We start from the raw sequence: 20,089 nt of genomic DNA on the forward strand, positions 1-20,089 counted from the left end.
CTTTTTTATGGCTGAATAATTTTCCATTGTATATGTGTACCACATTTTCATTATTCATCAATGGACACTGAGTAGTCCCCATATCTTGGCTATTGTAAATGCTAACATGTGAACATGGGAGTACATATATCTTTTCAGTTAGTGCTTTCATGTTCTTTGGATAAATACCAGAAGGGGAGTTCCTGGATCACACAGTAGTTCTATTTTTAATTTTTTGAGGAAACTCCATACCATTTTCCATAGTGGCTGCACCAATTTACATTCCTACCAACAGTAAACAAGGGTTGCCTTTTCTCTACGTCCTCACCTACACTTGTTATTGCTTGTCGTTTTGATAACAAGCATTTTAACAGGTGTGAGGTAATGATTAGTGATCTTGAGCAATTTTTCATGTACCTGTTGGTCATCTGTATGTCCTCTTTGTAAAAATGTCTATTCAGATCTTCTGCCCCTTTTTAAAAAAAATCAGATTTTTTTTTGCTGCTGTGTTATATGAGTTCTTTATATTAATATATCTTGGATATTAACTCCTTACCAGATATATGATTTGAAAATATTTTCTCCTGTTCAGTAGGTTGCTTTTTCATCGTGTTGATGGTTTCCTTATCTGTACAGAAGCTTTTAGTTTGATGTAGTCTCACTTGCTTTTTTTGTTGTTGTTGTTGCCTTTGCTTTTGATGTCAAACCCAAAAAAGTCATCGCCGGAACTGATGTCAAGGAGCTTACTGCCTATGTTTTCTTCTAGGAGTTTTATGGTTTCAGGCTTTATGTGCAAGCCTTTAATCCATGTTTTTAAAATAAATAAATTTATTTTTTGGCTGTGTTGGGTCTTCATTGCTGTGCGTAGACTTTCTCTAGTTGCAGCGAGTGGGGGCTACTCTTCGTTGCAGTGCATGGGCTTCTCATTGCAGTGGCTTCTCTTGTTGTGGAGCACGGGTTCTAGGTGCACGGGCTTCAGTAGTTGTGGCACATGGGCTCAGTACTTGTGGCTTGCAGGCTCTAGAGCACAGGCTCAGTAGTTGTGGCACACGGGCTTAGTTGCTCTGCGGCATGTGGGATCTTCCCGGACCAGGGCTTGAACTGGTGTCCCTTGCATTGACAGGTGGATTCTTAACCACTGCGTCACTGGGAAAGTCTCTTTAATCCATTTTGAGTTAATGTTTGTGTATGGTGTAGCATAGTAGTCCAGTTTCATTCTTTTGCATGTGGCTGTCCAGATTTCCCAACACCATTTATTGAAGGGACTGTTCTTTCCCCGTTATATATTCTTGGCCTCTTTGCCATAATTAGTTGATCATATATATGTGGATTTATATCTGGGCTCTCAATTCTGTTCCATTGATCTATGTGTCTGTTTTTATGCAAATTCCATACTGTTTTGATTATATAGCTTTGTAATATAATTGGAAATCAGGAAGCATGAAGTCTCCAGCTTCGTTTTTTCTCAAGATTGCTTTGGCTATTTGGGGTCTTTTGTGGTTCCATATACATTTGAGGATTGTTTCTTCTATTTCTGTGAAAACTTCCATTGGAATTTTGATAGGAATTGCATGGAGTGTAGAGTGCGTTGCGTAGCATGAAGTGTTTAATGCTATTAATTCTTATAATTTGTGAGCCCAGAACATCTTTCCATTTATTTGTGTCTTGAATTCCTTTCTTTTTTTAAAAAAATTGTTTATTTATTTATTTTTGGCTGTGTTGGGTCTTCATTGCTGCACACGGGCTTTCTCTAGTTGCGGTGAGCAGGGGCTACTCTCCGTTGCAGTGCACGGGCCTCTCACCGCAGTGGCCTCTCGTGTCGTGGAGCACGGGCTCTAGGCATGCAGGCTCAGTAGTTGTGGCTTGTGGGCTCTAGAGTGCAGGATTAGTAGTTGTGGTGCATGGGCTTAGCTGCTCCATGGCATGTGGGATCTTCCTGGACCAGGGCTCAAACCCATGTCCCCTACATTGGCAGGCGGGTTCTTAACCACTGCACCACCAGGAAGTCCCTTTGAATTTCTTTCATCAGTGTCTTAAAGTTTTCAGTGTATGGGTCTTTCACCTCCTTGGTTAAATTTGTTCCTGGATATTTTCTTATTTCTGATGTGATTGTAAATGGGAATGTTTTCTTAATTTCTCTTTCTATAGTTTGTTATTAGTGTATAGAAATGCAACATATTTTTGTATATTGATATTTGTATCCTGCAACTGAATTTGTTTATTAGTTCTATCTGGGTTTTGGTGGAGTCTTTGGGCTTTTTCTGTATAATATCATCTGCAAACAGTGACAGTTTTACTACTTCCTTTGTAATTTGGATGCCTTTTATTTCTTTTTCTTGCATAATTGCTCTAACTAGAACTTCCAACACTATGTTAAAGGAAAGTGGTGACAGTAGACATCCTTGTCTTGTTACTGATCTTAGAGGAAAAACGTGTAGTTCTCACTTGTTGAGTATGATGTTAGTTGAGGACTTGTCATATATGGCCTTTATTATGTTGAGATACATTTCCTCTATACCTATTTTATTGAGATTTTCCATCATAAAAAGATGTTGAATTTTGTCAGATGCTTTTCCTGCATCTAGTGAAATGATCATACAATTTTTGCGCTTCATTTTGTTAATGTTTTATATCATTGATTTCGAGGATGTTGACCCATTTTTGCATCCCTGGAATAAATCCCACTTGATTATGGTGTGTGATCCCTTTAATTATTATTGAATTCTGTTTGCTACTATTTTGTTGAGCATTTCGGCATCTGTGTTCATCAGAGATACTGGCCTGTCATTTTCTTTTTTTGTGATGTCCTTGTCTGGTTTTGGTATCAGAGTAATGCTGACTTCTTAAAATGAATTTGGAGTGTTCCCTCCTCTACTATTTCTTGGAGGAGTGTGAGAGGGATTTATATCAATTCTTCTTTGAATATTTGGTAGAATTCAACAGTGAAGCCGTCTGATCTTGGACTTTTGCTTTTGGGGAGGTTTTTATTACTGATTTAATCTCCTTACTAGTAATCAATCTGTTCAGATTTTCTGTTTCTTCCAGATTCAGTCTTGTATGTTTCTAGGAATGTATCCATTTCTTCTAGGTTGTGCAATTTGTTGGCATAAAATTGATCATATTAGTCTCTTATGATCTTTTTTATTTCTCTGGTATGAGTTGTAACATCTCCTCTTTCATATCTGATTTTGAGTCGTCTTCTCTTTTTTTACTTGGTGAGTCTAGCTGAAGGTTTGTCATATTTGTGTATTTTCTCAAAGAACCAGATCTTAGTTTCATTGATATATTTTATTGTCTTTTTAGTCTTTATTTCATTTATTTCCACTCTGATCTTTATTTCCTTCCTTCTACTAATTTTTGGCTTTGTTTGTTCTTCTTTTTCTAGTTCCTTGAGGTGTAAAGTTAGGTTGTTTGAGATTTTCCTTCTTTCTTGATATATGCATTTATTGCTATGAACTTCCCTTTTAGAACTGCTTTTGGTGCACCTCATAGGTTTTTGTTTTTTTTTTAAATTTATTTATTTATTTATTTATTTATGGCTGTGTTGGGTCTTCGTTTCTGTGCGAGGGCTTTCTCCAGTTGCGGCAACGGGGGCCACTCTTCATCGTGGTGCGCGGGCCTCTCACCATCGCGGCCTCTCTTGTTGCAGAGCACAGGCTCCAGACGCGCAGGCTCAGTAATTATGGCTCACGGGCTTAGTTGCTCCGCGGCATGTGGGATCTTCCCAGACCAGGGCTCGAACCGGTGTCCCCTGCATTAGCAGGCAGATTCTCAACCACCGCGCCACCAGGGAAGCCCCCCACCTCATAGGTTTTGGTATGTGGTAATTCTGTTTTCATGATCTCAAAGCATTTTCTAGTTACCCTTTTGATTTTTCTTTGACCCATTCGTTTTTCAGTAGCCTGTTGTTTAATACTCACATATTTGTGAATTTTCTGGTTTTCTTCTTGTAATTGATTTCTAGTTTCATACCACTGTGGTAGGAAACAATGCTTGATATGATTTCAATCTACTTAAATTTATCAACTTGTTTTGTGTCTTAATATATGATCTATCCTGCTTTATGTTTCATGTGCCCTTGAGAAGAATGTTTACTCTGTTGTTTTTGGATGGAATGTTAAGTCCATCTGGCATAATGAGTCATGTAAGGCCAATGATTCCTTATTGATTTTATGTCTGGATGATCTGTCTCTTGATGTAAGTGGCTTATAAAGTCCCCCACTATTATTGTATTGCTGTTTATTTCTCCCTTTAGGTCTGTTAATATTTGCTGTATATAGTTAGGTGCTCCTAGGTTGGTGCATACATACTTACAAGTGTTACATCCTCTTGCTGTTTGACCCCTTTATCATTATGGAATGCCCTTCTTTGTCTCATTTAAGAGTCCCTGTTATAGGATAGAAAGCCCAGAGATAAACCCACGCACATATGGTCACCTTATCTTTGATAAGGGAGGCAAGAATATACAGTGAAGAAAAGACAGCCTCTTCAATAAGTGGTGCTGGGAGAACTAGACAGCTACGTGTAAAAGAATGAAATTAGAACACTCCCTAACACCATACACAAAAATAAACTCAAAATGGATTAAAGACCTAAATGTAAGGCCAGACACTATCAAACTCTTAGAGGAAAACATAGGCGGAACACTCTATGACATAAATCACAGCAAGATCCTTTTTGACCCACCTCCTAGAGAGATGGAAATAAAAACAAAAATAAACAAATGGGACCTAATGAAACTTAAAAGCTTTTGCACAGCAAAGGAAACCATAAACAAGACTAAAAGACAGCCCTCAGAATGGGAGAAAATATTTGCAAACGAAGCAACTGACAAAGGATTAATCTCCAAAATATACAAGTAGCTCATGCAACTCAATATCAGAAAAACAAACAACCCAATCCAAAAATGGGCAGAAGACCTAAATAGACATTTCTCCAAAGAAGATATACAGATTGCCAACAAACACATGAAAGGATGCTCAACATCACTAATCATTAGAGAAATGCAAATCAAAACTACAATGAGGTATCACCTCACACCGGTCAGAATGGCCATCATCAAAAAATTTACAAACAATAAATGCTGGAGAGGGTGTGGAGAAAAGGGAACCCTCTTGCACTGTTGGTGGGAATGTAAATTTCCCACCAACAAAGTCAAAATAGATTGGACTCAAAGTCTTGTGAGTCCCTGCTCTGCCACTTACTGCGGTAGGACCTTGAGGCTGAACCTCTGGGTTTTGCTTTCCCATCTGTGCAGTGGGGATAGAACATGACATCTACTAAGTACTGTCTACCTTTTGGGACAGCCCCTCCTGCCTACTGTTTGAAAGTTTCCCCATCTTGGATGGGGCTGTCTGGTTTTGACTCCTAAATACCCCGTCCCAGTTATGACACGTTTACCTTTTAAGAATATTGACCTGGGATGTTTGCATTTGGCCTTCTCCCACCTCCCTTTCTGCCAGCTGTCACCCACTTTCCACAGCCTGCACCTAGACATCTATGCACCAGGCCTCTACTCCTCAGTACAAGTATCTACACCCAAGTCCCTGGTGCTTCTGTTCCAGAATTATTATATACCGCCTCTATGGCCAAACCAAAGCTACTATTCCCTCAAGGTTTGGCTCTGTATTAGGAGAGAGACAGAGCCCTTTCCACCTAAAGCCGTCTTTCTTAGCCCAGTGCCTGAGGTGTTTACCTAATCTTATAACCGACTCTATTTCAAATTTCATCCATCAAGATTCATTTGGGTTACCCAGTATCCTCATTTATTGGACTATGGGATCTGCAGATAATGTGTTACTTTAGTCCATATTCATCTCTTATCCTAGCTGTACTAGGTATTACATTTACTGAGGACAAGTGGAGGAAAGTTTTAGAACACCAGCAGTTTAAGAGAAAAATAAGGTCATGACATTTCACTTCCTCAAATGAGTGAAGATTGTAATGGCTTGCAAATAGGCATTATATTGAATAACAATTCAACGTACCACTCTGAAGTCTCAACTGTGTTCCATAAACTGTTACTAGAATTACAGATATGAATAAGATCGGGTTGCTGCCTCTGAAAAGCTGAAAACTTATTGCAGTGATTATTAACATTGTAAGTGGGGTCTCAAGCCCACTTCTGCTGAAAACTGTTGCCCCATCCCACAAAACGTTGAATTGTTTGAAAGCTTGAACATTTTAAATGTAGTTATATTTTTCTGTCTATTGCCAATTGATTTGTGTACCGTCTCCTTTATAAAGTTAGTATTTTTGGTTGATCAGGATCCTGACTCATTTGTTGGCAAGTGAGGAAGCTGATAATCAGTAATAACGATTAGAATACCCACCACTGGGAATTCCCTGGCGGTCCAGTGGTTAGGACTCGGCGCTTTCACTGCTGGGGCCCAGGTTGAATCCCTGGTCAGGGAGCTAAGATCCTGTAAGTCGCTGGGCATGGCCGGAAAAAAAAAAAAAAAAAAAAAAGAATACTCACTATTTATTTACTTTGCACCAGAAAATTTATGCATAATATTTAGTATTCTTACAACCCACTTCTCGGGTGAAGAAAACAATATGGAAACCAAGGAACTGATTCAAGGATTCGTAGTGAGTGGTAGGACGTGTGTCAGGGGTCTACCCTGCCTTCAGAAACATCCATTATGTCATCTTCTGGCTCCAGCTTCTTGCAAGGAAATAATCTGTGTTTCAGTTAGAATTTTGGAATTTTGCCATGGGAAAAAAATGGTACTCACTTTCTAGGATTTGTAAAAGTAAGTAGATAAGAAGTGTGACAGAAAACAAATAAGACCACATAAGAAATGTAGTAAATAAAGAGAAACTTTTTTTTTTCCAGAGCAATGTGATTTTGACATGGCGTATTTCCCCTATTAAATTTTAACAAGATTATATGTGTATTTATAGACAAAATGTTTTAATTTAACTCTACATGACAGCTGGAAATTGCTCACATTTGCTTTTTTGCTCAAAATATTTGTTTAGAATTAGTCAATTGATTTAATATGTAACATCAGTTAGTGTGAACAAGAAAAATAGTGCAGTCGACAGGGAAGAAAATATTATTGTATAATGTGGCCATTGTGTTGATAGAATGAGTTAGTGTTCTTCAGTAGAGACGTTTCGTGTTAACTCTGATGTGGAATATAGTGAAAAAAATTGTACTGTCAATCTTATACTCAGATAAAAAAAACCTTTGTAGCATAACAGGTTTTTTTAATTCATGCTTAGAAAATTAAGTCACATACCTTGATATGATAAATACTATGTTACATTACAGTGAGTCATGTAATGTATTTTCTTCTTCTTCTTTTTTTTTTTTTTTTCTTCTTATAGTTACAAATTCTGGGCTGGTATAGACTTGGTTGTGTGGTGCAAGTGTCTTCCAGGTACATAAAGCAATTCCGTCATCTTCATAAGGAAGCGGTGGGCAGAAAAGAACAAACGTTAATTTGATCATCTAGTATGATCAAAAGCTAGATATAAAGCTAGAAGGCTTTATATTTAAGATCTTATTTAGTATGTACAGTAATGCTTCCTAAGGTCTTGTGAATGAAAATGAGTATCATTTTCATCTCCATTTTACATATAAAATGCATATAAAATATTTAAGTAAATTGTCCAAATCTATGCTGGGAGCAAATATTCAAAGTAAGACCGGGTTCCTCTTGTGTCTCACTGTACTGAGTGTGCAAAATCATCCCTATTTGCAGGTGTAGGTGACCTTGACTGTTCTCTGGGCTTAGTGCCACTGTGGTTCGCTGGCATTCAGGAGCAGGGTCACCAGAGATGGTTAAGCCTGCCTTGCGTCTCAACCCTGCCATGTTTTGATTGTGTGATTATGGGCAGTAAGTTCGTCTCTAAACCTCAGGAACTGAACCTATACAATGGGGAAACTTATACCATAGGGTTGTTGAAAGGTCACAGCTGATTCAGAGACACTGTAAAAAATGGTTCCTGTAATTATAACTTAAAGACATTGAGAAAATGATACTGGACACATGGTAAGAACTAATGAAAACTTTACCCACAGTGTGACTATTTTTTTCTAATTGCCCTCTTTTTGTTTTTTTCCTGATTATTATCAATAATCTTTATTCTGGGGACTTAAGCAAGTGAAAATGTTTTCAGTCAACTATTATTGAGTGTACCTCACTTTGCGAGGTAAGTATAATTATTCCCATTTTATAGCAGAGGAATTAGGATTCAAAACATTAAGTGGACTGGAGAGAGTCGATAAATGCTTGATCAATCAATAAATAAGTAAAGTAAGGGACAGAGCCAGGATTTAAAACCAGGTTTTATAAACTTAAGTCCAGTGTTCTTTCCGCCTTATTGTTTGTCTTCCTGGAAAGGATTGGGAGAGCCTAAGCCATCAATGGTATCCTGTGCTATTTATTCAACAATTAATGCTTGATTTTGAAAGAAGAGAATTATGTTGGTTTCATTAGCCTTTATTTAATGATAGATAAAGGATGTGTGTACCTTTTGCCTAGCCTATCATTTATAGGCTATCCTTAAAATTATTCCCCTATCCTTCAAATTATTTTTAGATATAACTGACACATAACATTGGATTAGTTTTAGGGATACAAAATAATGATTCCATATATGTGTATATTGCAAAGTGATTACCACAATAAGTTACCATTAATCACCATGCATAGTTATAAATTTTGTTGTTTTTGTGATAAATTTGACCTCTTAGCAACTTTCCAATATACAATACAGTATTATTAACTATAGTCATCATCCGGTATGTTACCTCATCAGGACTTACTTATCTATTAATGAGAAGTTTGTACCTTTTGACCCCATTCACCCATTTCACCCACTCCCCACCTCTGGCAACCACCAGTCTGTTCTCTGTATATATGAGGTTTTTTCCCCTCCAGATTCCGCTTGTAAGTAAGATCATACAGTATTTGTCTTTCTCGGTGTCACTTATTTCACTTAGCATAATGTCCTCTAAGTTCATGCATGTTATTGCAGATGGCAAGATTTCCTTCTTTTTATGGCGGAATAATATTCTTTTATGTAATACCACATTTAAACAATTCATTTATCTGTCAGTGGACACTTAAGTTGTTTCCCTGTCTTGGCTTTTGTAAGTAATGGCGTAGTAACATGGGAATGCAGATACCTTTTTGAGAGAGAGATGAAATTTCCTTCGAATACATACCCAGAAGAAGAATTACTGGATCATAAGGTAGTTCTATTTTTAGTATTTTGTGGAACCTCCATACTGTTTTCCATAGTGGCTGTATCAATTTACATTCCCACCAACAGTGCCCAAGGGTTTCCTTTTGTCCATATCGTCTGCAACATTTGCTGTTCGTTGTATTTTGATAATAGCCATTCTAACAGGTGTGAGGTGATACCTCACTGTGGTTTTGATTTACATTTCCCTGATGATTAGTGATGTTGACCACCTTTTCATGTACCTGACGGTATTTGTATATCTCTTGGAAAAATGTTTATTCAGATCCTCTGCCCATATATATATATATATTTTTGGCTGTGTTGGGTCTTCGTTTCTGTGCGAGGGCTTTCTCTAGTTGCAGCAAGCGGGGCCACTCTTCATTGCGGTGCGTGGGCCACTCACCATCGCGGCCTCTCTTGTTGCGGAGCACAGGCTCCAGACGCGCAGGCTCAGTAGTTGTGGCTCACAGGCCCAGTTGCTCCGCGGCATGTGGGATCTTCCCAGACCAGGGCTCAAACCCGTGTCCCCTGCATTGGCAGGCAGACTCTCAACCACTGCGCCACCAGGGAAGCCCCTCTGCCCATATTTTAATCAGACTTTATTTTAGGTGCATGAGATCTTTATATATATATATATATATATTTATATATATATATATATATATATATATATATATATGTATATATATATATATATATAGGTTGAACCCTTATCAGATATACAATTGGCAAATATTTTCTCTTATTGCCTTTTTGTTTTGTTGATGGTTTCCTTTTCTGTACAGAAGCTTTTTAGTTTGATGTAGTCCCACCTTGTTTATTTTAGGTTTTGTTGCCCTTGCTTTTGCTGTCAAATCCAAAATATCATCACCAAGACTGATGTCAAGGAGCTTACCACCTATTTTCTTCTAGGAGTTTTACGGTTTCAGGTCTTATGTACAAGTCTTTAATCCATTTTTAAAAAAATTTATTTATTTATGGTTGTGTTGGGTCTTCATTCCTGTGCGAGGGCTTTCTCTAGTTGCAGCAAGCGGGGGCCACTCTTCATCGCGGTGCATGGGCCACTCACTATCGCGGCCTCTCTTGTTGCGGAGCACAGGCTCCAGACGTGCAGGCTCAGTAATTGTGGCTCACGGGCCCAGTTGCTCCGCGGCATGTGGGATCTTCCTAGACCAGGGCTCGAACCCGTGTCCCCTGCATTGGCAGGCAGATTCTCAACCACTGCGCCAGCAGGGAAGCCCTTTAATCCGTTTTGAAGTTAATTTTTGTTTCTGGTGTAAGGTAGTGGTCCAGTTTCATTCTTTTGCATGTGAGCTGTCCAGTGTTCCCAGCACCTTTTACTGACAAGACTGTCCTTTCCCCATTGTGTATTCTTGGCCTCTTTGTTGTAATTAATTGACCATAGATATGTATAGATTTGTTTCTGAGCTCTCTATTCTGTTCCATTGATCTGTGTATCCGTTTGTAAGCAAATACCATATTGTTTTGATTACTATAGCTTTGTAATATAATCGGAAACCAGGAAGCATGAAGCCTTCAGCTTTGTTCTTAAGACTGCTTTGGCTATTTGGGGTCTTTTATGGTTCCATATACATTTGAGGATTGTTTCTTCTATTTCTGTGAAAACTTCCATTGGAATTTTGATAGGAATTACATGAAGTGTAGATTGCTTTGTGTAGTATGAAATGTTTAATGCTATTAATTGTTACAATTTGTGAGCCTAGAACATCTTTCCATTCATTTGTGTCTTCAATGTCTGTCATCAATGTCTTAAAGTTTTCGGTGTACAAGTCTTTCACCTCCTTGGTTAAATTTGTTCCTGGGTATTTTATTATTTCTGATGTGATTGTAAATGGGATTGTTTTCTTAATTTCTCTTTCTGTAGTTTATTAGTGTATAAAAATGCAACAGATTTTTGCATATCGATTTTGTATCCTGCAACTCTATTGAATTTATTAGTTCTATCCATTTTATGGTGGAGTCTTTAGGGTTTTCTATATGTATCATCTGCAAATAGTGACAGTTTTACTACTTCCTTTACAGTTTGGATGCCATTTATTTATTTATTTATTGCCTAATTGCTCTGGCTAGGACTTCCATTACCATGTTGAATAAAAGTGGCAAGAGTGGGTATTCTTGTCTTGTTCCTGATCTTAGAGGAAAAGCTATTAGTTTTTTTTTTTTTTTACCAATGAGTATGATATTAGCTGTGGGCTTGTCATGTATGGCCTTTATTATATTGAGGCATGTTGTTCCCTCTATACCCAGTTTGTTGAGAGTTTTTTTTTTCTACCATAAATGTATGTTGAATTTTGTCATTTGCTTTTTCTGCCTCTATTGATTTTTGATTAATGTTTCAATCTCCCTGCTAGTAATGAGCCTGTTCAGATTTTCTCTTTCTTCATGATTCGGTCTTGATAGGTTGTATCTTTCTAGGAATTTCCATTTCTTCTAGGTTGTCCAATTTGTTGGCATACAATTGTTCATAGCAGCCTCTTATGATTCTTTGTATTTCTCGATACAGTTGTGTCTCCTCTTTCATTTCTGATTTTTTTTTTTTAGTCATCAATTTTATACACATCAGTGTATACACGTCAATCCCAATCACCCAATTCATCACACCACCACCCCTACTCCCTGCTGCTTTCCCCCCCTGGTGTCCATATGTTTGTTTTCTACATCTGTGTCTCAACTTCTACCCTGCAAACCGGTTCATCTGTACCATTTTTCTAGGTTCCACATATATGCGTTAATATATGATATTTGTTTTTCTCTTTCTGACTTACTTCACTCTGTATGACAGTCTCTAGATCCATCCATGTCCCAACAAATGACCCAATTTCGTTCCTTTTTATGGCTGAGAAATATTCCATTGTATATATGTACCACATCTTCTTTATCCATTCATATGTCGATGGGCATTTAGGTTGCTTCCATGACCTGGCTATTGTAAATAGTGCTGCAATGAACATTGGGGTGCATGTGTCTTTTTGAATTGTGGTTTTCTCTGGGTATATGCCCAGTAGTGGGATTGCTGGATCATATGGTAATTCTATTTTTAGTTTTTTAAGGAACCTCCAGACTGTTCTCCATAATGGCTGTATCAGTATACATTCCCACTAACAGTGCAAGAGGGTTCCCTTTTCTCCACACCCTCTCCAGCATTTGTTGTTTGTAGATTTTCTGATGAAGCCCATTCTAACTGCTGTGAGGTGATAACTCATTGTAGTTTTGATTTGCATTGCTCTAATGACTAGTGATGTTGAGCAGCTTTTCATGTGCTTCTTGGCCATCTGTATGTCTTCTTTGGAGAAATGTCTATTTAGGTCTTCTGCTCATTTTTGGATTGGGTTGTTTGTTCTTTTAATATTGAGCTGCATGAGCTGTTTATATATTTTGGAGATTAATCCTTTGTCCGTTGATTTGTTTGCAAATATTTTCTCCCATTCTGAGGGTTCTCTTTTTGTCTTGTTTATGGTTTCCTTTGCTGTGCAAAAGCTTTTAAGTTTCATTAGGTCCCATTTGTTTATTTTTGATTTTATTTCCATTACTCTAGGAGGTGGATCAAAAAAGATCTTGCTGTGATTTATGTCAAAGAGTGTTCTTCCTATGTTTTCCTCTAAGAGTTTTATAATGTCCGGTCTTACATTTAGGTCTCGAATGCATTTTGAGTTTATTTTTGTGTATGGTGTTAGGGAGTGTTCTAATTTCATTCTTTTACATGTAGCTGTCCAGTTTTCCCAGCACCACTTACTGAAGAGACTGTCTTTTCTCCATTGTATATCCTTGCCTCCTTTGTCATAGATTAGTTGACCATAGGTGCATGGGTTTACCTCTGGGCTTTCTATCTTGTTCCATTGATCTATGTTTCTGTTTTTGTGCCAGTACCATATTGTCTCGATTACTGTAGCTTTGTAGTATAGTCTGAAGTCAGGGAGGCTGATTCCTCCAGCTCCATTTTTTTCCCTCAAGACTGCTTTGGCTATTCGGGGTCTTTTGTGTCTCTATACAAATTTTAAGTTTTTTTGTTCTAGTTCCGTAAAAAATGCCATTGGTAATTTGATAGGGATTGCATTGAATCTGTAGATTGCTTTGGGTAGTATAATCATTTTCACAATATTGATTCTTCCAATCCTAGAACATGGTATATCTCTCCATCTGTTGGTATCATCTTTAATTTCTTTCATCAGTGTCTTATAGTTTTCTACATACAGGTCTTTTGTCTCCCTAGGTAGGTTTATTCCTAGGTATTTTATTATTTTAGTTGCAATAGTAAATGGGAGTGTTTCCTTAATTTCTCTTTCAGATTTTTCATCATTAGTGTATAGGAATGCAAGAGATTTCTGTGCATTAATTTTGTATCCTGCAACTTTACTACATTCATTGATTAGCTCTAGTAGTTTTCTGGCAGCATCTTTAGGATTCTCTATATATAGTATCATGTCATCTGCAAACAGTAACAGTTTTACTTCTTCTTTTCCAATTTGTATTCCTTTTATTTCTTTTTCTTCTCTGATTGCCGTGGCTAGGACTTCCAAAACTATGTTGAGTAACAGTGGTGAGAGTGGACATCCTTGTCTCGTTCCTGATCTTGGAGGAAATGCTTTCAGTTTTTCACCATTGAGAATGATGTTTGCTGTGGGTTTGTCGTATATGGCCTTTATTATGTTGAGGTAGGTTCCCTCTATGCCCACTTTCTGGAGAGTTTTTATCAGAAATGGGTGTTGAATTTTGTCAAAAGCTTTTTCTGCATCTATTGAGATGATCATATGGGTTTTATTCTTCAATTTGTTAATATGGTGTATCACATTTGTGTATATTGAAGAATCTTTGCATCCCTGGGATAAATCCCACTTGATCATGGTGTATGATCCCTTTAATGTGTTGTTGGATTCTGTTTGCTAGTATTTTGTTGAGGATTTTTGCATCTATATTCATCAGTGATATTGGTCTGTACTTTTCTTTTTTTGTAGTATCTTTGCCTGGTTTTGGTATCAGGGTGATGGTGGCCTCATAGAATGAGTTTGGGAGTGTTCCTTCCTCTGCAATTTTTTGGAAGAGTTTGAGAAGGATGGGTGTTAGCTCTTCTCTAAATGTTTGATAGAATTCACCTGTGAAGCCATCTGGTCCTGAACTTTTGTTTGTTGGAAGATTTTTAATCACAGTTTCCATTTCATTACTTGTGATTGGTCTGTTCATATTTTCTATTTCTTCCTGGTTCAGTCTTGGAAGGTTATCCCTTTCTACGAATTTGTCCATTTCTTCCAGGTTGTCCGTTTTATTGGCATAGAGTTGCTTGTAGTAGTCTCTTAGGATGCTTTGTATTTCTGCGGTGTCTGTTGTCTCCTTTTTCATTTCTAATTTTCTTGATTTGAGTCCTCTCCCTCTTTTTTCTTGATGAGTCTGGCTAATGGTTTATCAATTTTGTTTATCTTCTCAAAGAACCAGCTTTTAGTTTTATTGATCTTTGCTATTGTTTTCATTTCTATTTCATTTATTTCTGCTCTGATCTTTATGATTTCTTTCCTTCTGCTAACTTTGGGTTTTGTTTGTTCTTCTTTCTCTAGTTCCTTTAGGTGTAAGGTTAGGTTTTTTATTTGAGATTGTTCTTGTTTCTTTAGGTAGGCTTGTATAGCTATAAACTTCCCTCTTAGAACTGCTTTTGCTGCATCCCATAGGTTTTGGGTCGTCGTGTTTTCATTGTCATTTGTCTCTAGGTATTTTTTGATTTCCTCTTTGATTTCTTCAGTGATCTCTTGGTTATTTAGTAACGTATTGTTTAGCCTCCATGTGTTTGTGTTTTTTACATTTTTTCCCCTGTAATTGATTTGTAATCTCATAGTGTTGTGGTCAGAAAAGATGCTTGATATGATTTCAATTTTCTTAAGTTTACTGAGGCTTGATTTGTGACCCAAGATGTGATCTATCCTGGAGAATGTTCCATGCACACTTGAGAAAGTGTAATCTGCTATTGTTGCATGGAACGTCCTATAAATATCAATTAAATCTATCTGGTCTATTGTGTCATTTAAAGCTTGTGTTTCCTTATTTATTTTCATTTTGGATGATCTGTCCATTGGTGTAAGTGAGGTATTAAAGTCTCCCACTATTATTGTGTTACTGTCGATTTCCTCTTCTACAGCTGTTAGCAGTTGTCTTATGTATTGAGGTGCTGCTATGTTGGGTGCATATATATTTATAATTGTTATATCTTCTTCTTGGATTGATCCCTTGATCATTATGTAGTGTCTTTCCTTGTCTCTTGTAACATTCTTTATTTTAAAGTCTATTTTATCTGAGATGAGGATTGCTACTCCAGCTTTCTTTTTATTTCCGTTTGCATGGAATATCTTTTTCCATCCCCTCATTTTCAGTCTGTATGTTTCCCTAGTGTGAAGTGGGTCTCTTGTAGACAGCATACATATGGGTCTTGTTTTTGTATCCGTTCAGCAAGCCTGTGTCTTTTGGTTGGAGTATTTAATCCATTCACGTTTAAGGTAATTATTGATATGTATGTTTCTATGATCATTTTCTTAATTGTTTTGGGTTTGTTTTTGTAGGTCCTTTTCTTCTCTTGTGTTTCCCACTTAGAGAAGTTCCTTTAGCATTTGTTGTAGAGCTGGTTTGGTGGTGCTGAATTCTCTTAACTTTTGCTTGTCTGTAAAGCTTTTGATTTCTCCATCGAATCTGTATGAGATCCTTGCTGGGTAGAGTAATCTTGGTTGTAGGTTCTTCCCTTTCATCACTTTAAGTATATCATGCCACTCCCTTCTGGCTTGTAGAGTTTCTGCTGAGAAATCAGCTGTTAACCTTATGGGAGTTCCCTTGTATGTTATTTGTTGTTTCTGCTTTGCTGCTTTCAATAATTTTTCTTTGTCTTTAATTTTTGCCAATTTGATTACTATGTGTCTTGGCGTGTTTATCCTGTATGGGACTCGCTGCGCTTCCTGGACTTGGGTGGCTATTTCCTTTCCCATGTTAGGGAAGTTTTCGACTATAATCTCTTCAAATATTTTCTCCGGTCCTTTCTCTCTCTCTTTTCCTTCTGGAACCCCTATAATGCAAATGTTGTTGCATTTAATGTTGTCCCAGAGGTCTCTTAGGCTGTTTTCATTTCTTTTCATTCTTTTTTCTTTATTCTGTTCCGCGGCAGTGAATTCCACCATTCTGTCTTCCAGGTCACTTATCTGTTCTTCTGCCTCAGTTATTCTGCTATTGATTCCTTCTAGTGTAGTTTTCATTTCAGTTATTGTATTGTTCATCTCTGTTTGTTCTTTTTTGTTTGTTTGTTTGTTTGTTCTTTAATTCTTCTAGGTCTTTGATAAACATTTCTTGCATCTTCTCGATCTTTGCCTCCATTCTTTTTCCGAGGTCCTGGATCATCTTCACTATCATTATTCTGAATTCTTTTTCTGGAAGGTTGCCTATCTCCACTTCATTTAGTTGTTTTTCTGGGGTTTTTTCTTGTTGCTTCATCTGGTACATAGCCCTCTGCCTTTTCATCTTGTCTATCTTTCTGTGAATGTGGTTTTTGTTCCACAGGCTGCAGGACTGTAGGTCTTCTTGCTTCTGCTCTCATTTCTGATGTTTGAGTTCTCTTTTTCTTGGTGAGTCTAGCCAAATGTTGTCAATTTTGTGTATCTTCAAAAACTAGCTTAGTTTCAATCATCTTTTATTGTCTTTTTAGTCTATTTTATTTCTGCTTGATCTGTTATTTCCTTCCTTCCACAAACTTGGGATTCATTTGTTTTTTGTGTCTTTGAGGTGTAAAGTTAGGTCGTTTATTTGAGATCTTTCTTGTTTCTTTACATAGGCATTTATCAGTAAGAACTTCCCTCTTAGAACTGCTTCTGGTGTCCCATAAGTTTTTGTATGTTGTATTTCCATTTTCACTTGTCTTAATTTTTGATTTCTCTTTTGTATTCTTCTTTGACCCATTGGTTGTTCAGTGGCATGCTGTTTAATATCCACATATTTGTGAATTTTCCAGTTTTCTTCTTGTAACTGATTTCTAGTTTCATACCACTGTGGTCAGATATGATTTCAGTCTTATTAAATTTGTTAAGACTTGTTTTGTGGCCTAACATCATATATCCTGGAAAATGTTTCATGTTAGCTTGAGAAAAATGTGTATCCTGTTGCTTTTGGATGGAATATTCTGTATATGTTAAGTCCATCTGGTCTAACATGTAGTTTAAGTCCAATGTTTCCTTTTTGATTTTATGTCTGGATGTTGTATCCATTTATGAAAGTGGATTATTAAAGTCCCCTACTGTTATACTGATGTCTACTTCTCCCTTTAGGGCTGTTAATATTTGCTTTATATATTTAGGTGCTCCTATGCTGTGTGTAATTTACACGTTATATCCTCTTGTTGGATTATCATTTTATAATTACCTCTTGTCTCTTATTACAGTCTTTGTCTGGAAGTCAGTTTTACCTGATTAACGTTTAGTTACCCCAGGCTTTTTTTTTGTTTTCCATTTGTGCAGAATATCATTTTACATCCCTTCACTTTTGAGTGTGTCCTTAAAACTGAAGGGAGTCTGTTGCAGGCAGCATGTAGATGGGTCTTGTTTTTTGTTTGTTTTTAAACCTATTCAGCCATGATATGTATTCTGATTGGAGAACTTAGTCCATTTACATTTTAGGTAATTATTGATAGGTATGAACTTACTGCCATTTTGTTGTTTTCTGGCTGTTTTGTAATTCATTTTTTTTCTTCTCTTGATCTCTTCATTTGTGTTTTGATGATCTTCTGTAGTGATATGCCTAGATTCCTTTATCTTTTGTGTATCTATCTATTACAGGTTTTTGCTTTGTTGTTACCATGAGGTTTAAATTTATAACAGTCTCTTTTACGATAATAACAACTTAAGTTTGAATGTACTCTAACTCCAGTCTTTTTAATATCTGGAGAATTTAAAGCAGTGTTTCCCTTTTCTTTTTTGGTGTTAATAATTTATTTCTCATTTTGTTCTTGATCAGTTTTGTTAGGTGTTTTTATCCTTTTTTATTAGTTCCCCCCCCTCCCTGCAGAGAACTAACTTCTGGTGTTACTGACGTTTTTTGTGTATTACATATCTGCTTTCTGTTTCATGGGTTTCTCGTTTTATCTTTTATTCTTACAATTCAGTGGTTTTTAGTATATTCTGTTGTGTAACCATCACCACTATCTATTCTATAACATTCTTATCACCCCAAAAGAAACCCCTATACATTGGCAGTCATTTCCCAATTCTGTTCCTCCACTCTGTCCCCATCCTAGGCTCTTGTGACTGCTAACCCCTTTTCTGTCTCTATGGTTTACCTATTCTGGACATTTCACATAAATGGAATCATAATGTGTGGTCTTTTGCAACAGGCTTCTTTCTCTTAGCATGTGTTCCAAGTTCATCCATGTGGTTGTACGTATCAGTAATTCTTCTTAATTTTCAAATAATTTTTCATTGTATATACTACATTTATTTATCCACCCATTGGTTAATGGACATTTAGGTCGTTTCCATTTTTGGCTAGGATGAATAACACCACTCTAAATATTTAAAGAAAAAATTTTGTGTGTATATATGTTTTGCTTCTCTTGGGTATATACCTGGGAGTGGAAATGCTGGGTCATACGCTCACCCTTAATTTAACTTTCTGAAGAACTGCACTACTATTTTTCTAAAGTGACTTTACTATTTTATATCCCCACCAACAATTTAAGATTTCCATTTCCTCCACATCTTTGCCAACACTCGTTACTATCTAGCTTTCTGATTTTAGACATCCTAGGGTAGGTAAAGTGGTATCTCATAGCTTTTATTTTAATTTCCCTAATGACTAATTTTGTTAAGCATGTTTTCGTGCTTACTGGCCATTTGTATATCATCTTTGGAGATATATCTCTTCTAATCATTTGCCCATTTAAAAATATTTTTAATTTATGTGTTGTATAAGATTTCTTTATATATTCTGGATACAAATTCCTTACGAGGTATGGTTTTCAAGTATTTTCTCCCATTCTGTGGGTTGTCATCTCACCTTCTTGACGGTGTCCTTTGATACACAAAGGTTTTAATTTTGATGAAGTTCAATTTATCTTTGCTGCTGCTGTTTTTTGTATTCTAAGAAACCACTGTCTAACCCATTGTGATGAGGATTGTTTTTTCTTTTATAGTTTTAGCTCTTACTATTAGATCTCTGATCATTTTAAGTTAACTTTTACACATGGTGTGTAAAGTCCAAATTTGTTTTGCATGTCAGTATCTCTTTTTATCTCATTATTTACTTTCAGTTTCTTGTTTTTGAGATGAAAGCTTAGCTTTCTAATTTCCAAACTTTCTATTTTTCTACTGTATTTATTTAAAGTTATACATGTCCCTTTAAGCACTGCTTTATTTACATTCCACAATTTTTACTATGTACTATTTTCATTATCATTCAGTAAAAAATATGTTCTAATTCCCACTGCAATTCCACTTTGACCCTTGGGTTATTCAGAAGTGTGCTGCTTAATTTCTAGACTCTTGGGGATTTTCCAAGTTTGTTTTATGGTCCAGCATATAGTCTGTTTTGGTAAGTGTCCCACTTGGACGTGAAGAGAAAATGTATCTGCATTGTTTGTTTGATGTTGTGTGTGACAGTTGTCAGATCAAGCTAAGGCCCCAGTCATGCCAGTCATGTGAGTTAAGAAACCTACAGTTTCCCAGCTGGGCCTCCAGATTGAGAGGCAGATAAGCCATGCCCACTGTATTCTGTTCAAACTCCTGAGCCACAGGCTTTGTAAAATGATTATGTTGTGGAATTTTGGGATGGTTTGTTATGAAGCAACTCTAAGGAGAAATGACTATATTGTAGGCTCAATGTTTGAGAAGAATCTATGCTTTTTCATAATCCTTATGGAATTTAGGACCAGAGTTAGGGA

General features: G+C 36.8%; 2 long non-coding RNA genes and 1 pseudogene across 3 annotated transcripts in view; 2 read left to right on the forward strand and 1 right to left on the reverse strand.

Annotated features, from left to right (window-relative positions):
* Positions 1-20,089, forward strand: part of LOC309656462 — a 1,106,578-nt gene that overhangs the window by 430,428 nt on the left and 656,061 nt on the right. The window lies entirely within an intron of this gene.
* Positions 1-20,089, forward strand: part of LOC309656440 (small nuclear ribonucleoprotein Sm D1 pseudogene) — a 436,073-nt pseudogene that overhangs the window by 34,889 nt on the left and 381,095 nt on the right. The window lies entirely within an intron of this gene.
* Positions 807-9,767, reverse strand: LOC309656468. The gene is made up of 2 exons (XR_014261388.1): positions 3,783-9,767; positions 807-3,464 (listed from the first exon to the last, which is right to left on the reverse strand). It is a non-coding gene; the product is annotated as an uncharacterized lncRNA (long non-coding RNA).

This window comes from Balaenoptera physalus, assembly GCF_965194825.1.
Source record: "Balaenoptera physalus genome assembly, chromosome: 2".
NCBI lineage: Eukaryota > Metazoa > Chordata > Mammalia > Artiodactyla > Balaenopteridae > Balaenoptera > Balaenoptera physalus.